The 27,995-nt window shown below is 45.7% G+C and overlaps 2 long non-coding RNA genes across 2 annotated transcripts; one reads left to right on the top strand and one right to left on the bottom strand.

Annotated features, from left to right (window-relative positions):
* Nucleotides 1-91: 91 nt before the first annotated feature.
* Nucleotides 92-25,428, bottom strand: LOC140659170 (uncharacterized). Its single transcript, XR_012045010.1, has 3 exons — nucleotides 25,184-25,428; nucleotides 7,045-7,147; nucleotides 92-242 (listed from the first exon to the last, which is right to left on the bottom strand). It is a non-coding gene; the product is annotated as an uncharacterized lncRNA (long non-coding RNA).
* Nucleotides 1,963-3,792, top strand: LOC140659169 (uncharacterized). The gene is made up of 3 exons (XR_012045009.1): nucleotides 1,963-1,977; nucleotides 2,113-2,618; nucleotides 3,543-3,792. It is a non-coding gene; the product is annotated as an uncharacterized lncRNA (long non-coding RNA).
* Nucleotides 25,429-27,995: the final 2,567 nt, after the last annotated feature.

The raw sequence follows: 27,995 nt of genomic DNA, 5'->3' as shown, positions 1-27,995 counted from the left end.
GATACAGCTCAATGGATAAAGGTGAAGGGTTCTGCTGTCCCAGGCCAATTGTAGGTCATGTCCACAGCTTCCCGCTGCTGTTTTATTCGTAATGATTTTCAGTGTTGCATTTACATGCCAACAAATGTGCAGTTTAAAAGCATTCCGCAAAGACAAGCCTGTGTAGTAGTTCCGTCATGTACTCCATGTACTACAGTAGTGCATCGTCACCGCTGTCCCTGCAGGCATCTGCATTCGTTTAGCTGGGCATAAATGAAACATTAGAAAACTAACGTTACTTATGGAGAAGCTGGAAGATGATGTGTGGGTTTAGGCAATGCTGTTTCTCCAGGTTTGTCCCGTCCTTTCTCCTGTTCTTGCACTTTGAGCCTCATTCCTCTACTAACACACCAGGAGCTTTATCAAGACCTTTAGTACAAGGACTTAGAGGTGTAAGCCCAACAGATGCCCACGCCAGCCCTCCTCCCTGCCAGTCGCTGGTTGACCTGCAGCTTGCAAGGGGCTGGGAGTCCATCCATTCTCATTTGCTCAGAGTGTTATAACAGCCCTTCTACTTCTCCTGCTTGCAGCCGGTTACACAAGTATTGAATATCCAATTAGGTTTCCCCAGCACAGGGAGTGATTTTGGGTTTCTCTCCCACTGGAGACACAACGGCCATTGTTAGCAGGGTGCAGCTAGCGAGGGAAAGAGCAGCCGCCCTCCTGCGGCTCCTTGCTTTGGCTCTTTGCACCAGGAGAAGTCTCCCCCGCCACTGCCCCCGAGATATGTACATTGTGTTGGGTCCGACAGGAGAGTCTGGCATAAAAATCACATCTAATGAGAAATAAATGGCTGGTTTTCCAAGGAATTCTTATATTCAATTGATCAGCTCCTCAGGAGACTGCCATTGTGCTACCCCAGGTCCTATTTGACGTTTTGGCCCTAAAGATGTTTGCATGAAAGCACCGGTGGTTCCCAGCCTGATTGTTAGTTGCAGTCACTAAACGACAAGGGAGGAAAACCCATTCCTCTGCAGTATGTTCCTACTGGGTAGCAAGATGGGCGAGAGATGTTTGTGTCTGGCACGAGCTTGAGAAGAGAGGTGTTAGTACTGCGGTGCCCCAAGAGAAGAAAGGGGAGCTCATTTCTGATCACACACTGTCTGCAACTCGTGTCAGCGAGCGCTCGATGTGCAAGGCTGGGGACGCAGAGGGCTGCGAGCCCTGAAGCGTGATGGCCGCAGGGGTGGTACCTCACGGGCAGTAGCAAAGACCTCCTGGCAGGAGGGTGCTGTATCTCCAGGGCTTCGCGCGGCAAAGCGGAGACCTGGGAGCTTCCCCAAACCTCGTGGCAGATGGAGAAATAATTTTGAGATCACTCATTTTCCAGTCTCATTCCCCGCCTGCTGCATCATTCCCTGCCTGTTTGCATAAGGCACAAGGACTATTTTTAAAAGGCAATTTGGTTTTATTAGTGACAAGGAGATAAGCAAACACCCTGAACTCTTTGGTTCCCTGTGCACATAGCTTTGATTCAAAATCTTTCCATTTATGGGCATAGTCAAAATAAAATTCCCCAAAGAATGACATTTTCTACATTTTTTCCCCCAGTAGCCTCAGGTTTGGGTGCCTGCTGGGGTGGGGGAATACAGGAGATGGAGAATAGATGCTGCCCTTGGAGCCCGGCTCTGTCCACGGGCTCAGCCCTGCTCCGTGCACACTCCAGGACTCCTTCAGATAGCATAAATCTGTCTTTTCTGCTATTTAACATCTGTACAGTCTCAGGGGCTGAGAAACAGCCCCTAAGACCAGCAGTGTCCCTAAAGCTCCCAGAAAGGCTTTTGGGGGCTGCACAGAGCAGGAAAAAAGGATTTTTTTTTTCCATGAGCTGGTGGTTGTGGATGTTTTAGTCCACAGACCATGAGATCAAATCTCACCAGAGAATTTCTGCTTCCACATCTAACTCTGCCAGTCTCCCTTACCCTCCGTATGTTGTTTGTAAGCAGATATTCTTATTTTTCTTATTTTTCTTATTTCTTTTTACAAAGTTTCTTATTACAAAAATATTTTTTTTGGAGGGTGGAGCAAAAATTGAGTCCAATTTATACTAATTCTTTCAATTTTGAATAAAAGGGATGGAAGAACTATATAAAGAAATACTGACAATTTACATTCCTCAGTGAATCACAAGGCTTTCCCATCCAGAGGAACAGGACTTGGCTCAGCACCATTTTATAAGGAGTTAACCAACATTTAAAGGCTCGTTTTTTGAAAACAGTCCAAAAACCCAACAACTTCCGTGGCTTGGTTTTCTCAAGTACTACTTAACTGCACGCTCTTCAGCGGCCAGACCTGCCTTTCACATACATCGTGGGAAGCCACAAAGAGCTGTGGCTTTCCCAAGCTATACTTTTGGGGGAAAATAAGACTTTCTTCCTGTAAACTGTTATCATGAAGCAAATGCATCTGCTTTCCCCATGGCAAGGGCCGACTTCTCTCCAGGACCAGTCACAGTTGCTCCGAGCCTTGCCTTCACCAAATGCCAAGCTTGAGCCGCGTGCACGGCTGAGGGATGGACAGAGGGCTCGCCGGACGGGATGGACGGAGGGCTCGCCGGCCCGGCTGACCAGGGATCTGGGGTAACGTTCACGTGTTTACGCAGTACTTGTGATAAGTGTTCAGCTCCAGCTCGTCTCTGCTTTTCAGCCTTGAGAAGACTACGGGAACATTTTCTTTCTTCAGATAAAATGGGCAATATCTTGGCTTTTAACCTTGCTGCTGGGTTTTAAGGTACATTCCTTTGGAATCTAGTTTAATGTCTGCTTAAGGAAGGACAAAAGACCAGAAGAAAAAAAAAAACAACCCAACCCAAACACCATTTTAATTTCAATCTGACAAAAAAATAATCGTGTTTGATCCCAAATGGTGGGAACTGTTGGCTGTTATTTTCCCATTTTTTCTTTCAGGCCCAGGTTAATTCACAGAAATATCTTATGCTTCTCCATCTAGCCATTAAACTGAAAGATCAGTCTGATCTAGATCTTATCAGGATCTAGATGTAAATATAGATGGAAATATATCCCTCAATGCATGTAACGTAATACTGAATTTCTCACAGTGTGTTTCACTGCCGGTCACAGAAGGCAGGATCCCCCCTCCGCTTTTTGGCCACAGTACACGAGTTCAGAGGGGGAAAAGCCTCAGAGGGGTCTGAGATACTCACTGCCGTGGCTTTCTCTGTATTTCTGGAGCAGAAATGGCCAACTATAGTCTTTTGCTAATTCCCCCCCCCCCCCCCCCCCGATCATTCACGTCAGAGACAACAGAGATTAATTTGGCCCTCATTTATTTCCGAGTGCTGCAGCTGCAGGCTGGGTCGCTCACTCGGTACCAAACCTGTTTGCCTGGGAGGTTCCCAAAGTGAAGATGCAGCCTGGACATTTGGTCAACAACGCACTGTCCATCGCTTTTCCCAAATAATCCCTATTTACAACCAAAAAGCTGGCCTCCACTTCCTTAAACACCACCAGCTGTAATACTTTAAGGCTTTTATTTTCTTCTAGATAACTGGAAAGAAAGAGAGAGGAGGAAAAAATGTGACCAGGAGCACAGCTTCTCAGCCATGAGAGTCTTTCCTCAACTCCAGTGGGCTTAGGATCAAGCCTTGTACGTCTCCGCAATTTATATCCTGATTTGCTGGTGCTGTACAGTTCTTTCCTCCTCATGACGGGGAAAGTATATATCCTTTACAATGCAATAATGCCTCTGTCTGATAAAGCAATAAATAATGGGAGATTTAACAATATGTGGCCTTTCTGTGTGCCCTGCAGGTTTAGACTTTAATGCGAATATTTATGCACTTGATTTATTGCCTTGATTTTCTGCCATTTTGAAGAACTTCCACCACAGGAGGATGAATTTTCTGTACCTACTGTTCTGTGCATCTGCTGTCCTAGTGGCAAGTGGCGTCACTTGCAGGGATGCTGCACAAAACAGCAATGCAATATGAACACAACTTAATAACCATAATCATATAGAAACCCACAAACAGCTAAATGCCAAGAGAGGGTAAGATAAGTTGCACTGAACAAGGGATCAAAGCAGAGAAAAAGAAGCAAATTATGTCCTTTTTTGAGAATTGAAGGTTTAGTTAGCAATTCTTAGCAGTGTATGGATTCGCAGGTTGTATTGATTTCCAAGATGGGGAAAAGTCCCCAAAGAAAGGAAGGGCAGAAGGGAGGAGCAGCATTTCCATTTCCATTGCACAGGCAGTGACTGCTATTGCCATGTGCGCTGCAGCCACACTGAGGACACGTCCAAGCCAGGTGCCAGTGCTGACCCAAATGCTCTGCGAGTACCAGCGTGGGAGGGAACTATTAATGATCCTAATCCATACAAAGTCAACCGATACTGAATTCACAGCAGCTGCAATGTACCAGGTAGGCATAACCTAAATGCACCAAACATTAATGTATAATGTACTTTATGTCTGTACAGAAGGAGATGGCCTTTGCTGTAAGGGCTTGATAAGCTAAACAAGCACAATAAACCTTAAAGGATGGCAGGGAATAAGAAAAGGGCAGAAGTCACAACCTAAGCATACACAAATGCAAGGTAGAGCTGGGAACAGGACCTGGGATTCAAGTTGCAACCCCATGGCACAGCTTCTGCAGCCCCATCAGCTTCTCCCAGCAAAAGCAGCCAGCCCTTGTGGGCTCCAGCCCAGCGCCGTGTGCCCACGGGAGTGGCTGTGGGACCTCAAGAGCAATAGCTTCTCCTCCACAGCTGAATCCCCCTGCCAAGAGGTTCACTCCATATATTTATATATAGATGTATTTCTTTGTCCAAATGCATACCCATATACGTATGTACTTTATTTTACACTATGTATATACTGTGGAATATATATACGTGTATATATAGAGAGTGGAATAAAGCCCTAGGCCAAAACAGGGAGCAAAGCAGCTTGCTATATGTCTGCCGTGAAGGAATGGGACCCCTAAAAGGCATGTGAGAGGTTTATTATCCTATGCAAGAGCAAATCTGAATGCTTGCATTCGATCTTATTAAAAGCAGACACTCAAGCTTCACAAAAGAACAAATATTAAACTGCTCCATGTGGTGCACAAACATAAACAGGATTGTAAATAAAGCCACTCCAACCTCTGGGCATGCAATAACTTCCCAAACTCAACACAGATAAAACCAAGTTTCCAGCAGAAGGGCAACCTAAAGCAGCTCTGACTCTGGGGAAATAAGTTTACTCTTTCCATTGGCTTTAGAGAGGGAATCGTCTCGCCCTTCTCGAGCGCAGGGCTGCACCAACAGCCTTGTGGGTGCTGGGTTTTAGCAACCCCGTGCATGAAGCACTGGGCTTTGCAGGTACACACAGACGACTAACATCCATCAGGCACTTGTGTATGCAAATGGCAGCTTTCCCACTGAGCTGCATGCCCAATTAGTACATATAATTGCAAGTAGATATTATCTAGGTTTCTGATGTCTTTGACCAGCTAATGCCTTAGAACAAACTTGCGTAACTGAATATGCGAGTAGCTACACCGAGGCCCAGGTCTGCGTGAGTTTAATGGCTTCAGGATTTGTGGAGCTTAATGCAAGCAACCCAGGGAAGATAAGCTTTTATCTTTAACTTCAGCATGAGCTATAGGGGTGTTATTGTACAGAACCACACAAGACACGTGTTTCCTTTATGGTGCAGAGGACCTAAAAAGACAGATGTAATGAAAAAAGGAAGCAACATAACATTTCTATCTAACGTTTGTAAGCTAGTCCTTACAGCCCTGTGAAAACCCTGCCAGCCCCACAACGTTATGCAAAGAGCATTGCCACTGTATTTTCCTGTATTTCCAAGTTAGCTGCACATTTTTCACACAGTTCTGCTGAAGTCCTACAATAATGAGCAACTGGTGCCTTTTGGACTGACCTCTACGCTGAGATTTCGCGTCCTTGGAGTAACTGAGTTGTGTTAATGTCAGCAAGGAATTTCAGAGGAGAAGTGTTTTTCTAGCATGGTTCTGTTACAGTAGGTCCTCGATAGCTGCACTTGCGTCCCTCCCTGCAAACGAAAGCCATGAACGGCAGTGGGATCCCTCTGAAGCGCCACGCAGCCCGACACCGACGGGAAGCACATTCAGAGCAAACACACAGCCCGTGCCGTATAAATACCCCTGCCATACACCTGCAGTTACCAGGGAATTTCATACGACTGCCACTGGTAACAATTTTCTGTGCAATATACTATGGAAAAGATGCACAGATGCCCTCAAAGCATGTTTTACTCTGCCCTGTGGATAGCTCCTTTTGTTAATTTTCTTGAGATAACCGGGACATCAAATTATTTTGAAGTTGTTCTCAAAGGTATATAGATACTTCATTTTTTTGCTGACAGCTTTAATTATTCAGCGCTGTTGTAGCACCAGATGAAACATAATCACAGGAAAGGGCTCCTAACACCACAAATAATAGCCAATTGTGAGGATGGCATGTTAAAATCAGCAGTGAAAAACAGCTTATACTCTCTGACCTCTACCCAGTCAAATCCTACTGTTGCTATAGCTGTTATTCTAGAAAGAGTGTTATTTCTCTTAGCTGAGAGTTACTTGTGAGAGAAAACATTGCCTTTCCTTGAATTTTTTCTGTGGTCCCAAGTCATTATATCTTATCAGTGGACTGATTAGTCTTTACAATACAAAACTATTAAAAAAGGTAATTTTCTGTTCTACCACACGTGACATACATTTCCCATTTACTCTCATGGAGACACAGTGACTCTTTAATACCTTGAAAACTCTTATGAAGTAGAAATAAACTCAAACTAGAGTGTGATGTGGGCAACAGACATTCCTCAGACGAACTGAAAGACCACAGCACATGCTCTTGGTGGGTGGCCCCTCAGCTGCAAATAGCGAACTCACAGTGCAGGAGAAGAAGTTTATCGCTCTCTGATAATAGCATGCATTCACGCAGCAAAAATTGCTGCAGCTCGCTGGCAGAGGCAGCCAGTTGTTTCTGGGGTAGCACCCTTGCATTTTGTCCTCTGCTTACCTCCCAGGAGGCTTGAAAGTAGGACCAGATACACGTCTTGATTCCCGCAGTGATGGGGAAGGGGTGACTCAACAGCATGGCCGTTTCTTTTCCTTCCCCTACACTGAGAAGAGGAAAAGGGAGGTGATTTAAGCGGTTGGGTCTTTGCCCAGAGGAAGCCCTCCAAGAGCTGCAGTCCTTCGCTCTGCGTAAGACAAGTCCTCGCAAGGGATCCACTCATCCCGGGGGGGAGGCGGTTGCTGGCAGGGGGTGGTCGGTGCCAGCCCCCCACGCTGGTCGCACTGACCGTGCTGTGCCTATCCCAAACCCCAGCTGCTGTCGGAGGGGGCTCTCGCCGTTGGAGAAAGTGGCTTCAGAGCAAGCTGCCACTGCAACTTTTCTTCAGTCGTGCTGTTTCAATGACATAGGATATGAAAAGCTTCAAAATGGCTGACAGATTTTTATCTGCTTTTTTTTTTTTGACGGTGCTACTCAAAGGCACAAAGAGCATGAGAGGTGTGCCCGAGATCTGTGCCGCTGAAAAACCTGTCCCTTAAAACCACTCCTCAATGGTTACGGCTCTCCAGCACACATTAGGGCCTTTCAGTCTAGGTTGGAGGGACAGTTGACGAGAGGCACCTCGGAGTGCCTGGTCTGATATGCAAAACCACCTGGATGGCAAGGAAAATCTAAGTAAAGCCTCATCTGAGGCACAGCTCCTTCTGCCGCACACTAGCGAGTATTTTTTCCCATGAGTAGCACAGTAAAAGACACGAATTACAGCAGCACAACAGAGTGCTTGAGCAGTTTGGCAAAACCTTGTCCTGGTTTTTCAGCCTCCTCTGCCCCGCTGCTGGCGTCCCCCCGCAGAGCAGACCTGGAGGAGCTCCCCCAGGCAGCCCCGCAGCCGCCTTTGCCAGAGCAAGCGTTGCTCCACCAGCCCAGCGGACACCTATGGAGACACCTGAAAGCATAGGTCAGCTACCACGTTTTGCAACATCTCAGGCCCTCCAGTGTCTTGTCCCCCACCTCCCCATCCCCCCAGAAACTACAAATTGCATGGGCAGTGGCAGGAATTTTGGCCACCAAATGTAAAACTGACATTTCTTTTTTATCATTTATAGGAGCTTAAGAAAAATAAAACTCCTACCTTTCTTACATTTGGGAGAAAGCTTTTCAAGCCTTCTGAGCTTTTCTGACAGGCTTATGAGATTTTACTTGGCTTCCTTAAAACATATGCTGGAAGGCAGAAAAAAATCTAGCCCAGAGCCTTTGGGTGCTGCACCCAGGGGGACCGAACCCTCCAAAATAACTCCAAAGTTCAAAAGTGACCCACGTCGAGGAAGTACATCAAAGCTCAAACGTGAGTGGGAAAATGTTGCTAAGTGCTCCTAAAAGCTTGCTGAAATCGGGTATGACAGACCCAGCGGCAGGACCCTTGTCTACAGCCCAGGGGCTGTAATGCGAAGGTTATAGGGCACTGGGCCGGTCGAAGGGAAAAGGGCATCACCTTGGCTGACAGCGATGCGGGGCCTTATGGCATCTGAGGCACTCCCCGGGTTGTTCATAAAGGTTTTTTAAAGTGGTTTTCAGTATGGGAGCAGCTAGAAGGCCAGGCTGGAAAATAATTAGATCTAAGGAAAAACGTAAAGAAGAATGTGGCAAGGAGGAGGACCTCGCCAAATCCCTTGGTTGAAATGTGCAGTCTGGTTCCTATCTGGCAAAACTCAAAAATACTGGCTGGGAAATTCACTTAGTTAGGAAGAGAAGGAAGAGTAAGAGTAAGTAATTAAGGTTCACATTATCCTTTGAGCCTGGCATCTGCTTAAATTAGCTTATTTGATCTCTACTTTCTCCTTTAATCGGAGTAGTTTTGAAAGAGTTATTACAGGACACAGGTCTCTATTCTCATTTACCTTTTTTGCCCTACTATTTATCCAATTAATTTATTTGTTGTGCATTTTAAATTCCTTTGTCTGCTTTTACCAATTTTCCTTCTATGCATTTTCTGGTCTTTCTGCCCATGCGCTCAGCTTCTTTCCCACACAACGCATTTGGGTCTGGGCTTGTTTTGAATTTATATTTTTTTAGTAAAAGAATTTCCAAGGCTTTTCTTAAGATTTAAATGGTTATATCATGGCCGGAGGACAAAGTCAGCCAAGATGTCCTACAGAGCTAGAACCCAGGGTGCTGCAGGGCAGGTATCAGCTCTCTTTGCTCTCCCCAGCTCCCGTCTTGCTCTGACTCTGGCCCCCACACCCCCAGCTCACCCAGATTTCTGTTTTCCCCTCCCAGCTCTGCAGATTTACTTGCAGCCTGGATAATTTTAGGGCTGGCCAGAGCGAAATGCAGAAGGGAACAAAATGTGCCCAAAAGCCAAGTTTTCCACCCGTTCTTGTTTGCACTGTATCACCAGAGAGCACCGTGTCTCAGGGAGGGTTGGGTAGGTACCTGCACACATCGGTTTCAATGCAGGTAATACATTCAGACAGCATTCAGCCCTGTTTGGATTATTTGAAAGCATGACAATTTTCACTTTCCAGGTGCCAGAGGTCACTTTCCGGCAGGAAAAACAGTGTAAGAATTCAAAAGAATGGCAGCCTTGGGCTCTGCGCCGAAAATCCTTCTCTTTCACCATCCTACTGCTTGCTTTGTGGAAAAAGGCTCTCAAAGCTAGACGCATTATCAAAGTTAAAATTAGGTCCATTGAATTTTATTAGCAATTTTCTACTTTGTTAGTGAATTCATGCTGCCTATTAACATTTTTTTTTAATATATTGTTATCACTCATCACAAAAGGCTAATCCTATTAGTACTTTCCACATTGTATTACAGAAAACAAACAAGAAGGCTGCTGTGATTCCTCACCCTGCCATTTTCATATATTTATAGACAGCATATTTCTCCCCACACACTCATAGCCAGCGCTGCCCAAGAGGGCAGGTTCAAGGCACGGCTGGTTGGAAGGAGCCATACAAAACATGCTCGAATGTGTGAAAATGAGAAAATGAGAGGAGATGAGCTCTTTGTAGGCAGAGTAGTGAGATGCTCTTTTATGTACAGGAGCATCCTATTGAATCTAATCAAAAGTGATGTGTTTCCTGTTAGGATTTTTTAAAAAAAGTAAATATTGCCAACAGGCAATACTATCATACTTAAGTTTGATTTTTAACTTAAAATACAAATAGATTAATCTTAGTGAAATCACTAATGAAATATCTATGGATGCCTAATTGATTCATCCCCTACTAAACACTAGAAGACATTTTCTGCAAGAGACGTTCATGCTTGTGGATACATTTACAAAATACATTGAATGCAGTATTTAAAATAGAAGCATAATACTCCTGCTCATTATGAGCAGAGAATGTACGTCAGCCTTTTGGATATATATCCATGATCTCTAAACTCATCTTTTCCCTTCTTTTTTCTTTTTCACCCTGGAATTCATTATGGGGTATAAAACAGTAACATCAAAAGATGACAATTAGTGATAATCTCTCCGAGAGGTGGACTGTGCTGCTCAGGATGGGACCTGGTACCTCTTCATGCTACATGTACCATGCTGAGCCCTATGTTAGTAAATAGGTACATAATATTAAAATGTGTGAAGAAACCACTATGATATACTGCAGTATCTCACCAAAAAAGGCCCAAATGGGGCCCAAAAGGGCCGACACAGAAGTTTCACCTTGCTGGTGTATTTGCATTCAGAACTTTTAGGTTTCATAATCCTGTTTTCGCTTTCATATGTGGGACCACATTAATGTGGCTTCCATTTAATCTAGGGACTATCGAGAGAAAGAGAAAGGGGTGTATCTTCTGCATAGTGGCTGTGAAATTACCCTTGTCCTTTGATAGATTAAAATTGAAGTGCTGTAAATTTCTGTTGTCATGGAGATATTTTCCATGCCACTCCACGATTGGCCATCTGAATTCACTTTCCTTTGGGTTTTCCAGCCTAATTAACTGTTACATTTTTGCCAGCAGAGAGGAAAAACCCACATGAACGGTTTTTGGTCTGTGATTGCATCCCTTATGGAGGAAATTTCATTTTTGTATACTATTAAAGGCAAAATGCATAAGCGCGGCTTGTATTTATAGTGCAGAAAATGCAGTAATGCTCAGGCAGGAGTCAAGCATTATCAGGTTCGAACACACAGCTGTTATTTATATCTCCGTAATACAAAGCAACGCAACCCGGTTAAGACTACACATTACACGTGCAGGGCAAGGCGACGCTGCGGGTTGTGGGGCCGTGATGGCAGGCGAAGGCGGGCAGGCGCAGGGGCTCCGGCACAGCGGGCGGCGGCAGCGGCAAACCCGGGCGCACCATGACCCTCACTGACCGCAGCCAGTTGCAATGGCACGATCTCAGACTGCGCCAGAACGACGACGCTACCTGCACCAGCGGCACTTCTGACACCTACAGACAAATTCAGGATTCAGGCAACAGAAAAGGACCTCTGGGCAGGGTCCAAAACAGACTTGTGCAAATTATTGTGTTCACTCGTGCCTTTGTTTTCCTTGCTCTTGTGTCGCTGGGTTCTTCAAAATTTATTTTAGAGTTCAAGGATGACCAAGCCTGTCAGATTGGGAGAGTGGGCAGGGGAAACCTCACTCACTTAAGTTTATATCTCCACGAAATTTCAGGCTACCTGTATCCTTCCCAGCACCAGGTAAAATAAGTTAAACACCCGCATGGTCAGGTGCTATTTGAAGAAAACGCCTGGTGGCACAGGTTCGTCCTACCCGCTGCCTACTGATGTGGTTGATAATAAATTCAAAGCTAATTTATCTGCTGCTGTACAGCCTGCAACATGGACAGGCCTTGAGATCAGCTTCCCTTATGCTTTTCAAATTAAAGTGTCTTTGATGTACTTCTCTTCCTGCCTTTGAACATTTAGAGTCCATTGGCAACCAACTGAATGATTTGGTACCAAATAGACTCCCCTCTCCTTCTCCCAAAAGAATTAGCATCAGGTCTTAATTTACTAATGGACTCTAGACATCCATTAACGTAGTAATTAATTCAGTGCTAAAGTGCCTGTAAGACGGAACCACGCTGAGTGCATGGGGAAAAAAAATTGCAAGTGACGTCTTCCCAGTGAGCATCACAGGGCTTGGGTGGAAAAGTTAATTTAACAAATAAATAATGGTGTACTTTATTCCTTGTCTGCAGCTCTGTGTCTAATGACAGCATTTGACAACAATCCTATACTTGATTCTGAATTTTTGGACAGGGGTCCAGGTTTTTCCATCTTTCAGAAATTAAACACGGAGGTGGTTCACGCCAGCATAAACAACTGCAGGTCCCTCTGAGTTTGGCCGAGCGTTGCCAGCAGCGTGGCGGCGTACTGGCTTTTGTCCCAGCTAAGGAGCCATGCCCTGAAGCCAGGAGCCTCCAGAGTCAACACAAGCAGTTATTTCATCTCAGCCACAACCATAACACGGATGATTTTGTGCCTACACCGCCCTATCGGCATCTTACATCCACGTCTTCCAAAAGCAGCCTGTCCTGCAGCCTCTGGGCTAGCAGCATGTTGCATTGCTCCCTCTAGACCTGCCTTTGGGGTTGCTGGTGAAGGAGGTGATTGCCAGTGCCTGCGAATACATCCCAGCTTCTCCAAACCTCACCATCACACCTACAAAGTGAAGCTGAGTATTTGTCACACTGGCATGCAGCTGCTTTTGCTGGTGTTTTAAAAAGACAGGATGGGTGTTCCTCATGTTTCAGATTCCCTCTGCTGACTGAAATTAGCCGCCTTCCTGAAAATAATTGCTGCCAGTGGCAATTATTACAATTAAAATGTTTACTAATGGTTTGCAATGCTCAGACTAAGCTAGGCATCATGTGCCAGGTCATGAATGAACTTAATTAGACATTATTTAGAAGCATGTCTTGGTTCATAAATTAAACACCTTTCTAGCTCTGTTCATTTGTAAGGTATCCATTGCATTCAAATGACAAAGACAAAAGAGCAACAGAGCAGTTTTCACTTAGAGCCATTCAAAGCACCACGAAGCAATCAGAATTCTTTTTAAAATGCTAGATCACCTACTTTAGGAATACACCAGCCAATTTAAATAAACACACCAAATTAATGAGGCATAACAATTACGTGAGTTCAGGCTGGCTAACATGAGTTTTTGAATGGATTTCATGTGGTAGAGTTTCATTTGGATGAAGAAGCTGGGCTGCAGACGATACCGCAACCTTGAAAAAACACTGCACCAGGTTATTATTGCCAGGTTTGTGGGTGCTGTTGATATATATACACATGGCTTTTATCTTCACTTGTGCTTCAACTCAAAAGAGCACAAGCATGTTCTGGTCCTGCACAAGATTACCAGTAAAGTGATTGCTCCTAACTGGTAAAATGTTGCAGGCAGTGACTACATACCATGGTTTGATTGTACCAATAGGTCAATGGTTTTATAAAGGTTTCTCATGCTACACTATTGCTATGAAGGGCTGATGTACGTACTTCAGTCTCTGTGCTACCTGGGATGCTCCTTGACTACTCAAGTAGGGTTAAGGAATTACACAGAGAGGAGGATACAAGCCACCAAGTATCTGTTGATGTTTTATTGTGTACACAAAGCGACATCAGTTGTGATATGCCTTGGTTGGTCTCAGTATTGATCGCGAAGTGACGCTCCAGATGTGTAAACAGCTTATCTGCAACAGGCAAAAGGTTTCATGAGCTGAGAAGTTTTATGTTCGTCCAGTGCCAGTTGAATGGTCTGGCTGCCTCTGAGCCACACCGTGAGCATGTCCTGGTTTGTGCCCAGCATAAATCCTTCATGAACGTCTTTGCCTTCAAGTCTATGTTTCCTTTTAAAAACAGGCAAAGGAGTTGCATGTGGTGTGGGCTTATAGGTGTACAGAATAGGTGTGAATGCACTGTTTGGCTGGGGATGGAGAATCTTTGTTACTGTGCACCTTGGCACGGTGAGCATCATTTGTTCAAGAAAGTCAGGTACAGCCTTACTCAGAGAATATGGTCTCATGGGCTTCAGACAAGGTATTTCAGAGAGGGCCGTGCTATTTTCTTCTCTGGGGGCAGCTCCTGGACCTGGCACTGTGCTGCTTCACCTTGCTGCCCGTGGCACCTTGCCTGGGAGAGCCAAGGGCAGGCACCAGCCTCCCCAGCCGAGCCGCGGCCACTCATAAGCACAGCTTTCTAGTCCAGACGCCAGCAGCCTTTCCAGTGATAGCGAGGTGCCCTCGCCTCCTATTCATCAGCTGCTGAGTGCCATCCAGCAGCAGGGGACTTCATACCTCTCCACTTTAATTCTACACCGTAACAAAAGTAGCTCAGCTCCCAAGAACGCATTTGACTTCAAAGCTCTTGTGATCCATGTGTGACATACATACATTGGATTAGAAATCCATTTGTCAGTCAGAGCTAATAACGGCGCTCACTGCACAGAGCATTATCTCTGTCAGGAGCTGGCACGTCATGAATATGCATGCGAGAGGGTGAGTACAAATGTATTTACATTAGATGGGCTCCGACAAGGACTTAATGTTCTAGATGGGAGTATTTGTGACAACCTCGGAGCCTGGCGCTACCGAGACCTGTTATCCGTAAATAGAGGTGGAACATGATCTGCTGCTGCTTTCCTTGCCCATGTCTGCTTCTGGATCAGGCCCTCAGATATTTTTTAGAAGTTAAAATAAACATTAAAGGCATCAGAAGCATTTTGAAAGTTGGCATCTTGGCGTTTCTCTCTAATTCTGCCATTGAAAAGATGAAGATGGTGTTTTCTTTCAAAGCACAGCTTCTTCAGTTGGAAAGAATGGATCAAAGGAGATCAGAGATGACTGATGCCTATAAATATCATACTTAAATTTGCTGCAGACAGAAAGGAACTGCATGTCGATTGGAGCTGTGTTTACTCCTAATGCTACCGACAGCCACAGCTGGGCTGGCACACAGTGGAGCAGAGAAATCTCCCCCGAGGCTCTTGCTTCTGCAGTTTTAACAGGCTATTCTGGCACACTTTATTGAGTATCTAGTAAATAATTTTTAAGAGGTCTTACGCAGGCTTGAGCCAGCTATGCTCAGCACTGGTTTTCTCTTCCAATTAATCGTCCATAAAGTTGTAAGCTGATTTTTATCTTCCTAACACACTTATCTGGTGTTAATGGGGCAGGGGGTAGAGGAAATTAAAAACCCAGAGAAGATGATGACACTGTGATAGCCAAAAAGGAGCCACTTCCTACTTTTTAAAGTTCATTCTTGGTTGAGAGAGAAGTGACCAGCCTAGACAGAAACATGAGACACCTTCCTAGATGCTTGGCTGGATGTTATAGTCACACAGCTTATCCATCGGTGTGATTCATAGAGTGTACCATCAATCTCCACATATGCAAGAAGGTATCACACACAGTACCAGTAAATAAACGCATGCTCTTGTCGCCTGTGAGCCCTCCACCCCGGCTGCAGTGAGCGCTACTCCCGCCCTGCTCGTCCGAGGGCACGCGACCACGCGCGAGCTCCAGTCCTGAGAAGAAATGCCCCAAAACGCCCATAAATGCAGCACTGTGTCCCGTAACCATTCGGTTCGCTCCAGCCTGAGACCTGGGGTGGTGAAAGCACAATTCTTCATAACTGTGCTTCTGACACGGTGGTGAAACCCAGTTTTACATCCACCAGTGCCTGAGCCAGAGTGGTGATACTGCTACCGCAGCAGAGGAGTGTGTACCCTGCGGCAGCTAGTTATTCCACAACCTGCAGAAATTGGTAAAGTCGCTTTCCTTTGGCCTTTGATCCCTGTTTAACAACATATCGTTTTTAAACCTTGAGCCTCAAAGGCCGACATTCACCCAAAGGCCTGATTCAGGACAATGGCCCGAATTGCAAAGCTTCAGCAACTGCCTTCGAACCGTGACAGTGTTATCGGAGGGAACCGGAGACCCTTCTCTGGGGGTCAGCAATAGTCTCGTGATATTTGGTAACACGGCAGTACGAGGGGCCATGGTCCCGAGAGGAGCACAAAGGGCAGCAGGATGCATCTTCTCAGGGGCTCCTAAACCACACAGCAACATTTCACAGTCTGCCCTCTGCGTGCTATGCACAACTATCAAATATAAGCCAGAAGTAAAGTGAAGTTTAAAAAACTCCCACAAAAGCTTTTCCCTCACTTCAAGGCCAAGGAAAACAAACTGGCCTCACAGCATGCGGTGGAGAGGAGAACAGACCAAAAAAAGACCTCCTAATTAGAACAAAATTCAATAAGCCGTAGGCTTGTTCTAAAATGAAAATGCTACCACTTTTTTTCAGCAGTGACCTTACTTTTGCCTTGAGGATTAATACAAAGCACAGCAGCATTTGCAGTCAATGTTTTCAGTGGAACTGCCCGACAGCATGTGAAGTTTGGAAGATATTGGCTTTTTGGGTCAGGTTGGAGTTTTCTCACAGAGGTTTCGATTAATTTTCTTCCATTTTCTTTGTCTGTCAGCTCTGCATAGCTCACCATGCTCATCTCAAATACCCTACAAACCACGCTCAGCTCCCAAGTATCCTATAAACATCCATGACGTCCCTATGGGGATAGTGAAAACATCGCTCCCTTCCAGGTGCAAGGCCGAAGCTGCGGGCTGTGGCTGTGCCGTGCTGCCAAGGCAGAGTCAGGACTAAACCGTATTTAAGTCAGACATTTGTTTCTCTTCAGACCTGGTTGCTGTGTATGACAGTAGCTAATTTAGACACACCCAAGCTGGGTATAATTAGCTGAGTGTATGAGATATTATTCCATATATGATTATGTGAATAAGATAATAATTTTCCTATGGGCTTGCATAACATAGCAGGATGAGGAGGTGCTAATCGGCACTTCCAGCTCTCACTTGCCAGCTCAATATTAATATAATGACTTAATATATTATATGTTATATCAATATTATATTAATATCTGTATTAATGCAAAAAGAATACTAATAATATTTGCAATTAGAAACCCTCAGGACTCACATAACCATATGCCTATCTCCTTCCTGAGGACCCATCTGTCCACCACAATGTGACCAGGGGCACAAGCTGACACATCATCAAAGCACCTGAGGTGCCTGTGTGAGCTGTTGTACCAGAATGTCACCTGCTTCGCTGCAGCCCCACTCTGCTCACATTCACAGACTTGTCCAAAAATCCCACTCCCCAATGCTGGGCTGTGCTTTCATGATCATGCACTGATGATGAAAGAAGTTTTCTTGTCAAGCATCGCTCGCATGCTCTGCCCTGCCATTGGTGTATAGGGTCCCTTTCCTGCCAGTATTTAATGGTGTATGCTGTAAAGTGCTCGACGGTACCTTGAGCATGCAAGGTGTTATTTACAGCACACTTCTATATTATTTCAATAGGCACATTGACACCTTGCCTCCTGACTCCCTACCCTTGACCACCATCAGCAGCACAGACAGGCTGCCGATGCCCTGCTCTCTGCCCAACACTGGCATCGTAGGCAGGATGCTGCCCACGTTATCCACATAAGGTGTGATTCTCTCAAATCTCACTGCCGCTGGTGGAGCCAAGGGGTGGTGCAACTCTTACCCACATTCAAAAGAAAGACATTCGCACAACTGGCTGCGGCTGCCAGATGACTTGGACGCCAAGTGTCCCCAGCAGTCCGTGACAGCCATGGCATTGCTTGCAATCCTGCATTTGCTGTCGGTGATCAGGTGAGTTGCAGTACGAGTGCATCATTGCTCATATTTCCTAGTGCCTCCGTAGAGCTTAGTTCATAGCGTGTTGTCAGACTCTGGGCAGGTGAGGCTGCCACTGTGTCACAGTGGAACCGGGGACGAGCACCTCGAAGCTCGGACCGCTAAGTAACACAGCCACTCTGGGCATCCCCAAAAAGTCACTCAAGGACCTGCTTGTGGTGACAGAAAAATGAAATGTTGAAGCAAGGAAAAAACAAGCTCAAAATCTATGACAATATTACAGAAGCAGTTGAGCAGACCTGAAGCTGTTACCAGGGCTTGCATTTTTTTTCAGCTATGAAACTCTATTTGAAGGGAAGGTCAGAGACTTTTTTTCCTCCCCAGTTTTCTTCTGTGTTATTCACATTTTCATGTGATAGTTTCTATGAGAAATGCACACCTTCCAGAAACTAATGGAAAATCCAGATAATGAAGACTGCAGGTCCTAATAAAAAATTTCCAGGAATGAATTAGCCCTAGATAGTATTACTCTCTGCTTTTAAATTCATGTTTATATAGAAGGAAAAAAGATAGCTGATTTGAGAAATCATAGGTCCACTACAAATTACAAGCCATGAAATACCGTACCTTGAAGGTGAAAGTTGGACCGTTTTTAATGTAAGATAAGGGAACCACATGTCTTTGTTTTACCTGCCCAGACATGTTTTTGTAATAGAGCAGCCTGTTGTAATGACATTTCTTATTTCGGCTGCCCATTCGTCACAGTGGGCTTTCTTCCTGGTGTAGTAGCACAGAAAAAGACCAGGACTGGGAACTTAATGTCTCTGTTCTTTGTTCCTGTCTGTAATTCTCAGATTCTCGTGTTTCCTGAATGAATCCCAGCAAATGGATTTTCTCCTTTCAGGTTGTGCAGTTCATTTCTCCAGATGAAGTGCAGAAAACCCTGTGCCTGACAGCTGCTGGGAGCTGTTCTGGCATCCTCAGGAGAAGATGCAAAAGACGGCCTGAAGAGCAGCTGCAGGGTGATCCTCCCGTGAGCAGTGCCCGGAGGGCTGGCAGGGCACCTCCCGGTTCGGAAACAGCATGTGGGGTCAGCCTGCACCGCAGCCGCTGACGTGAGGGAAGGCAGGAAGGGAAAGCTTTTTGCTATGAATTTTTGTAAGCACATCAAGGCTTGTGTCGGCATCCCATTTGTACTGTGTGGCATGCCATCTCTGCTGGCTCCGGATGCAAAACCTTACTGCGTTGCTTGCAGTTATGGACACATGTAGAGACAAGACACCTTCGTCAATGCAAACACCAGAAGAAAAATCTCAGATTCAGGAATATTCAGGCATATTCTGAATTGCTTCTGTGACTTTCCAGAAAAAGGGTCTGAAAGGCATGAGTTGCTTTCTCCCATCTTACCGTACTTCTATGCAAAAGAGAGTCCATATATGTTCATTAACCCGGCTTCTGCGGTCTTGGGGCAGCTTTGCCAAAGAACAGGGTCAGGGCAGCATAGCCATAGGTAGTAGAGGCTATAGGGTCCTCTGCATCCATTGTAGTCCCCTAAAAGCTCATCCTTCCGTGGGGATGTGTGCCTGTTCACCCTCTCTTTCACCTACTGAAAGAGCTGGAACAGTAAAATGCTCTCCACTGGCTTTCCAGAGGGACTGAGGATGGAGAAGAAATAGATGCCTCTGGAAATCTAACCTCTCATTACTCAATGTTTCATAGCCCCCAAGCAGTCCCCACATTTCTGTGATGCCATTTGTTGCAGGTTTTTTTCTGCGTAAAATATTTTCAGATTCTCCTAGGGACAAGCAGAAGCCCAACTTCTGTTTCAGCCCCTCTGCCAGAGTTCATTCTCTAGGTCACTGTCATTCCTCGCTAATCTAATAAATTTTCCAAGCCAATTAATTCAGGCTTCTGGTAACAAGTGGTTGTGCTATGAGCGTGCTGGGATTCAACACCGGGCACTCGCTCCCCCTGCGCGGGAGCCTCAGCTGGCAGCAGCACATAGCTGGAGGCTGAGGAGGTACTACAAGCAGACGACAAAATACTGCTGCTATCTGGCACTACAAAGCCAGGCTCAGATAGTGTGTTGTCCCTCGGAGGTACAGAGATGAAAAAACTAAGATGTGAAGAACTTAAATATTTCATCACAGACTTTGCTCCATTTTGTTCTTCCTTTACATTAGTAAGAAACACACACTTTTAAATTGTGGGGGGGGAAGTGTATTCCTTGGTTGTCTTCTTGTTAGTGCTTGGGATGTCAAAGAGCACCTACCTGCACCCCCGACATCCCAGGAGTGATGAATATGTATCACCTAACTGGTCTCCACTGGGAATGACTGTGTCCACAGAGCTCCTCCATCAGCCACAGGCCATGTGCAGATCTGTTACGCTGGGATTCAAAGCCAGGCTCCTCCGTAAACACAAAGGACTGCAGCCTACATCCTGAACGAGTACCTTTACGTCTTGAAGTAGCAGATGCTCTTTCAGACACGTCTGACTACTTCACCCAGTGCAGGACTGGGGCACCAAGAGCACACGTCTTGGCATGGCCACGGAGACCTCCAGCCCAGACACAGCCAGGGCATCGCAAGGCGCTTGGCATGGCATCCTTAGGGGAGGGAGAGGGGTTGTGCGGCCAGAAAGGAAAGGTCAGAAAAATCATAGTTAATCATGGCAACTGGGAAAGGAGCTGCTCTAAAGAGGAATTTTTTCTTTTGCAGAGGAAGGTCAGGAAAGAATTAGAAATGGGAAAAAAAGGTCAAGCTAATAATGAAGCAGGGAATAACAATGGAATATAATAAAAGAGATTATGCCATAAAAAAACTCAGTCTCCCATTTGGAATCAGTGCCTGAAGTAGCAGTTGTACAGTGTGTTTACGCCACCTTTCTAAACAATCCTGGGACTCAAGAGGAAAATACTCTGTCCTCAAACAGCTTTCCCAAGTGCTGTTGTACAATTGCAGCTTCAAAGGGTAACCTGCAGCAGTTAGCTGAACGTACAAACTCCAACAGCATCCTGGTGAGAACAGAAAATATCAAAAACCCCCTTTATATAGCAGAAGACCCTGGAGGATGGCTCAGTAGCTCGGACCAGGGAGGACCATTCAAAAGTTAATATCAGTTAATTATTTATGACCGTCTTTAGTGCCTCACTGAAGTCTCCCTGTAGTGTTTTCAGGGCTCCTGAGCTCTCCCCCACTGCAGCACCGTGCCAAGAGCAGAGTTTGACACGTAAAATTGCCTGCCTCAAGCAGGGGGTTGAAGACAGTGACCTCCAGAGGTCCCTTTCAGCCTCCATTATTTTATGATTCTAGGAAAAATCAATTTGCTCTCTGTGAAATCTAACACTGAGATTTTTGAAGGGATGTTAGAGTTAGGTTGCCAAATCCCAAAGAATTTAGAAGGCATTTTGGTTCCTAAATCCCATATAATCTAACAATTCCCTGGCCATTTCTTAAAGGTCAATGTCATTTCTTCTTTAGTTCAAATGATCACAAACCTGTTCAAGTGAAAGTTAGAAACCCTGCTGCTCAGTGACCAGGAACCAGCCTGAATGCTCTTATCAGTCTCTTTTAGTGCTATAAATGTGTTGCTAATTGCAAAAGTGATACAACTAAAAGTGCTAAAGGGAGATTATTCTAGCTGCAAAATGCCACTGTGCTTGATGAAGTCATCTGCAGGAGCTAATGCCTCAATTAATTTGTCTAACATCTGTTTAGAGTGCAGCACAAGAAGGCTGAAGCCTTGCATCAGTGGTCTAAAATAACAGCAGCACAAGGGACTTTCTCTTCCCACCCAGGGGCAGCACTTCTGTAACCGCTGCAGGTAACCACCAGCGGCTTCACGGGAGGATTATGGAGGGACAGGGGCCACAGGATAGACGTCACCGTCTTTGCTGACAGAAGAAGTCAGCTTCATGTCTGAGGCATAGCTGCTGCTTCAGCGGGTACCACGCATGGGAAGCCAAAGCTCGTGCTGTACGAGCCAGAAGGTGGAAGACTGAGCAGCTAAAGAGCTTAACAGGATGATCTCCCTGCGTGCTGGAAACAGCATCACACAGGCGTTTGCGACAGTGTAAGGAGGGTAATGTGGCTCTTCAAACAAATCCATCTCACACTAGGATCAACTTGTGTGTTGCACGCATGTGAAATCAGAGCAGGGGGAGACTATTGGGTTGCACCTGGTGGGGATTTGCTTAATCTGGAACATCAAATGCAAATGGCCACTGACACAACAGACCAAAAGATCCAATAAAGTGATACAAACTCATGCTTTTTCCCTTTTTCTGACACCACATTATTCAGGAGAATGGTCTTCAGAAAGAGGCCCGTGGCTCCCAGACACCCTGTACAGCTGGCCAGAGGTGCCCATATAACCAGCTACAGCCTGGCTGGTGCTTCCCCAGCACCCAGAGCCTGGCAAGGCAAATGCGGCTACCATAATTGAATGGGGAGAGCAGAGTCACGTGGTGCATTAGAGAGCAAAGACCTAAAGGCAAAACAAAATGCTTTCTCTATACTTATTTTATCCCTGAGAGGGTACAGCGCCCTGGTGAGTCACCTCGTGCAACCATAGCATGCTCAGATGGTGCACAGTCTGGACAATAATCTAGGAACCAGGGAAGGAAATTACCATTTTCAAAGTAATTTTTAATTACATCATATATATTCTTGAGTCTTCAGATGACCCTGGGAAGATAGGTTACAAACCACAATTTCTTCCCGTTGCCACTTTATGCACTTAACACTCACTGAGGGAAAAAATACCTGCACTAAAGCAGCTCATGTAGTGCATGCTTTGGGCATGTACTCTACTGGAGAATGTCACGATGTTCTCATGAAGGTTTCCTGGTCAGTATATGAGTAATTTTTAGTGGTTTTTAGTTTTAAGGTAGCACGGCTCAATATTCAAGTAATAGTTGGTATCTCCTGTGACTAATCGTTGCCTGTGACCGAAACATGCACTGAAGTTTTTAATGAAAATAAATTATGAAATAGGAATCGCTATGAAATAGGAATCGCTATTTAAATTCTCTCAGAAGCCAACTGTTACCAACACCACCAGGTTCAAGGAAGCATTTGAGTGTAGAGCTGACTGAAAATATGAGACTTTTTTTTTTTTTAAGAATACGACCATTTCCCCTGAACTTGTAAAAGCAAAATGTCCTTGTTGTAGAATAAAAGCACTGTCTTGGGAATCAGAAAACACCAGTTCAGTTCTGTGCTCTGTCCAGGCTCGCTGTACGCTCTCTAGCAAATCCTTTAACTTCTGTTTCCACTTTCATGCATAAAATCCAGCTGTCTCGTCTTTTCACCCTCTCTGTTATATTTAATCTCTCTGATGTAGGGACTGTCTCAAAGTATATGATTTGTTTAGTGCCATACAGTACTGGTGAGTCCTGCTATGCAATGGGCACTAGCTTCAATTCCCACTAACTTCAAGGTGTGCAAACCCACAACAGCTCTTTCAAGGACTTCAACTTCTGGACTTTCTGGTTGCCCAGAGAGGTTGTAGATGCCCCATCCCTGGAAACATTCAAGGTCAGGCTGGACGGGGCTTTGAGCAACCTGATCTAGTTGAAGATGTCCCTGCTCACTGCAGAGGGGTTGCACTAGATGACCTTTAAAGGTCCCCTCCAACCCAAAGTATTCTATGATTTGCTCAGAGCCTGGCTGAGCTGGAGTCTTCTCACTCCACTAAGATGTTTCTGTTGCTCTTATCCGATGAAGGAAAAACTGCACGATTACAAAACTAGAAAAGGTAAAAAATTGTACAGGGTATTCCCCAGAGCTGAACAAACACTTAAAACGTCTGCAAGAAAGCATCTGGTCTGAATGTTGAAAATTATCAACACAGTGCATTTCCCATGAAAAGCCTATGTATTCTGCAAGAGAGATTACAAGCCCAAAAGTTCAGTGCTTAGAGTTTGCCTGAATACTCTATAAACACACATGTAACCCTAACATTCATGCCTTTTTAAGAACACTGCACAAGAATTTCTAGGGTGAGCTACCAATTTCCATAATCCTAAATCACTTCTTCCACTGGGATTTTCAGGACTGAAAGCTGCCCATCACCTGTTAAAGGGTGCTGGCACCCTTCAGAAACACTGTCAGCAGAAAGGCCACAAACTGATAGATTAATCCATCTGAATATAATCAGAATTGGCATAAACCTTTCTTCAGCCTGTTACTATGCAAGCCAGAGCCCAACCTTTCCGCGTGCTCCAGGGCATTTAGCTGACTCTGGTTTCATGTTTGCACGCTGTCCCAGCCGCCGCCTGGACCAGGGCCAAGCCTCCCCCAGGTTCACAGATGGGTTTTGGGGCCAGAAGCAGATGTGCTGAATTACTGTGAGAGCCTGATCTTGAGGGGTTTCCAGGGAGGCTGGAAGCAGAAAGCAATGAAAATCTAGCAAGAGTTTCTGCCTACTTTAGAGTTTCACCTTCATGTCTGAAAAGTGAATGAGGTAAAATAATTTGGGGGAAAAAAAAAGATTATATGCATGACACTTTCTCTCCTTTCCTTCGAATGCATCCTGTAGCTTCCCTCATTTCAAAACCACCTTTTGTTCCACTTTCTTACAGAGACACTTCCCCTCCTGGCTCTCCTGAGCCCTTTCCATAGACTCTCCGAGCCCAGACTCCCTCCTCCCTCTTCACCCCTTTCAATCTGGTTAAATTTGCTTTTTCCCCACGTGGCACAGATCATTTCAAAACAGCCCTTCCTCACCTTTTCATATTATGACTCTCCAGTTGTTTTCAAAACTCAATCAAAACCCAAACTTTTTGCTGTGATTTTAACTACTCTGTTTTTTCCCATTTTTATGTGTTTTTCCCCCCACTGTTAAGTTCTTTGCAGTGCTATTAGTACGACAAACATCAGACACACAGCTGAGCTGTGTTGTGCAATAGTGTCCAGCCTGAGACTCACCCACGCACTGAGAATAAGCCTTGATATCTTGGTCTGGGGGGTCCAGCTCCCCGCTTGCGGGTGTGCACCCAGAAGGCAGCCGGACAGCAGCCTACAGCACATTTTTCCCTTTTCTTGACTTTTTTTTCTCCCCATGAGCTGATGTCAGTAACGAATCTAGGGACTGGCTCCACTTAATCCACAGTCTTTTCTGTCCGTTTGGACTGGACATGAAGACGCCTGTATTTTCCCATAAAGGTTATCTTCCTTCTTTTGAAGGTAGCCACCTTTAAGAACAACTGACATCACTCACTAGGTATTACTGAGTTATTTCATATCCTGCCAATCGGGTCCTCATCTGCTCAAAGCCTGAAAACAAATACCACAAAAGTATAACTAAAACATGAGAGAAATGCACCCAGAAGGAGCACAGCTCATGAAAATAAAATTTCAGGAGGGACAAATCAACAAATGCTGGGAAAAGAAGAGACCATAGGACTACAGAGAAGAAAAGAAACCCTAGACCTCATTTTCTGATATTATAAGGCTATGAGTGAATTAAATTGGCACAACTTACCAAAACAAGTGATGGGACAGGCTGAAAAAGACTTTGCTGTGGTCTCACTGGCACAAACACTAAAATCTCAGCAGATGAACAAAAAATAGAAGGTGGGGGGTGTGTGTCATAGAAGATGAAGAAAAATATCTGGCCACTTCTTATTTTTATTCAACACCATGTAGTCAAGATACACCATACAGACATCCCTTGGGACACCAATACGCCCTACTGAACCCGCTGGGGTTACACCACGAGCTGGCTCAGCCTTTGTTTCGCCCCCTGGAAAGATGAGGCTGACCAAAGCTTTCCAACGCAGCTGTCTCCTCACCAGTAACAGGAGGTGCAGGCATCCAGCATGAATCATTTACGAGGCTGATGTAATAGCCTGGAGACATTCCCATGCCTTTCCTGACGGAGACCTAAGAATACCCGCAGCAGTGAGAACTTCCATGGGATCCTTCCTGAGTTGTTCTTGGAGGGACAAAAAGGGTTGAAACTAGACAGGAGAGTCTATTAGGGCTAACATTATACGTGCATGCAACACGTTCAGGGACTTCTGGGCTTTGCCTGGGCACAGCATCAGACTGTGAGCGGGCAGGTAACTGCTAACTTGCTAGTTGGGTTGAGGGACACGAGGAGGAAGGTATAGGCAGCTGCATGTGCTATTCAGTGTCTGCACTGCCCCAGCACCCACTGAAAGTGAGGAGATGGTGTACCAGGCCAGACGTGGTTGGGGTGCCCTCATGTTTTCATGAGTTTTGCTTCTGCAGGAGCACCTGTTGTGGCTGGTGCATGGAGATGCGTGGAGGCAGGCCGTCCGGGGGTCACCACCCGAAGAGAAGAGGGGAGAAAAGACGAGGGTAGAGGCAGGTAGATGGAAGACTACAAAGAACTGACAAGGCGATGCATTAATTAATATGACAGCAAGCATTTTCATCACAGAAGCAGCCCAAGTACTGTCAGGCTTTTTTTTGTGGAGAACAAGCCAACGAGAGCTTGAACAGACTTTAGAGAGCAATTGCTTGCAACAGGCACATCATTTTTGGAGAAACACATATCATCAGTCCCTGGAGGACCAGGCAACACCTGGGCGTTACTGTTGGATTAAAAGTTTCATGTTGAAATATGAAAGAGTTCAGCCCTGGGAAAAAAAAGTTGCAAATGCCTGTCTTAGCTCTTATACTAAAAGCCCTTGGTGAAGAGGGGGGAAAAATACGTGATGTTTGTGATTGAACTGAAACGGGCCAAGTCCCACTCCCCCCGCAGTGCACCCCCCCGTTGCAGCATGCTGCGCGCAGGGCGTCAGGCTGTCCTTCTGCTCAGTGATAGGTACAGCCACAATAAATGCCATGAGATGAGGTGGTTTATAACAAACCTTACAAAGCCCACAAACTGCTGTAGTTCCTGTACAGACTGGTTAGCGTGACTGTGTAACTCAAGCCTCAAACATATCCTTAGCCAGAAAATTCAACAAAATTAAAAAAAAACACCACCCAAACACACAGAAACAAGTAAACCCCTGCCAAAATTAAAACTTGCAAACAAAAGTTATTAGACATTCAAGCCAAATTCAAGCATGCAGTGAGCAGACAGCTTGAAGTCTAGGTGCTCTGTTAAGTCAGGGAAACACGAAGGTATAGCGGGGCTGTGGGAATGTTTTATCTGGGGCATTTCATCCCCGCTCGGCGCCTGCCTGCGCTGTGCCAGCTGGCAGCTGAGTGGCAGCAGCCCCGCCGCCGCTCCTCCCCAAAGCCTGCGCCGCTGCCAGGCAGACGGCCCCGGCCTCGCTCACCCGGCCAAAGGTACAGGGAGGGCGGCAGAGCCTCCACCGGGTCTGCGGAGCCAGGGAGGGCGCGGGCAGTGCGGCAGGGAGACGGCCCCTTGACTGCAGAGCTGGCCTGGGGCGAGCGGCATGTCACAGGGGATGCCTGCCAGCAGGCTGGCTGCTCCTGTCACCAGTAACGCGGAGACAGCGAGTCCTTCACCGCACACAGCCGCTTGTTAGCGATTTTCACAGCAGTGAGACACCCTGGGCAAGGGCAGAGCTCGGGAGAAACCCAGTGGGAAAGCCACAGAGAAAGCCCAGGGAGCAATACCTCTGCTCAGGAGGAACAGAGTCACTGGGGGATTAGTACCTCATGGCTCTTTTACTTAGAGCTAGAAAACTTGGGAGCATCCAAGTGAAACTGGGCTGTGAATAGGTTGCCCACTTAGGAAGATGGGGTGAGTTTTTGCACTGGGTAGTTTAAAGTAAAGCATTCAGAAAGGTAGCTGCAAGGGTTACATGGCTCTCTTAGGTTAGGATATTTTTGCTCTGCCAGTGAAGTTTCTCCATGCCTTTCACTACATCAAAAAGAAGAAGCCAAAGAAACAAATTCCCTGCCCATCTGTATCTCACATCACACCCTTCACAGAAACATAGGTATTAGCATTTTCCCTTTCAAACATCCACAAAGGGCTATCAAACAATTTGGACCACTCCTCCATCAGTCACCACCAAGCTTAAAGCCAGGCAGACCCCTCTGCTCATTTCCCAATACTGAGACCAACATTTGGTGTCTGAATTGCTTCCAAGAAATCATCAGGAATCTCGGAACCCGCCACTTGCCTTGAGGCTATTTCAAGGGAATCCCAGAAAGTTTAGAAATTGAGACTATATCATGAAGTGGCAATTGCATGAAAGAATCACTGCAGGAAGCACCTTCAAAACTAGAGGCAGGGAGCTCATGACTAGGCATAGCTGAAGCTTCAAGCGCTATAAAATGCCCTTTGGGTAATTTTCCCGCAGGTCAGTAGGCTTCAGCTTTGAGAATTGCTATGAAATGGTAAG

The sequence above is a fragment of the Ciconia boyciana genome, chromosome 13 (assembly GCF_034638445.1).
Source record: "Ciconia boyciana chromosome 13, ASM3463844v1, whole genome shotgun sequence".
Lineage (NCBI taxonomy): Eukaryota > Metazoa > Chordata > Aves > Ciconiiformes > Ciconiidae > Ciconia > Ciconia boyciana.
The sequence above is the reverse complement of the archived record's forward strand: the minus strand, read 5'-3'. Positions and strand labels throughout refer to the sequence as shown.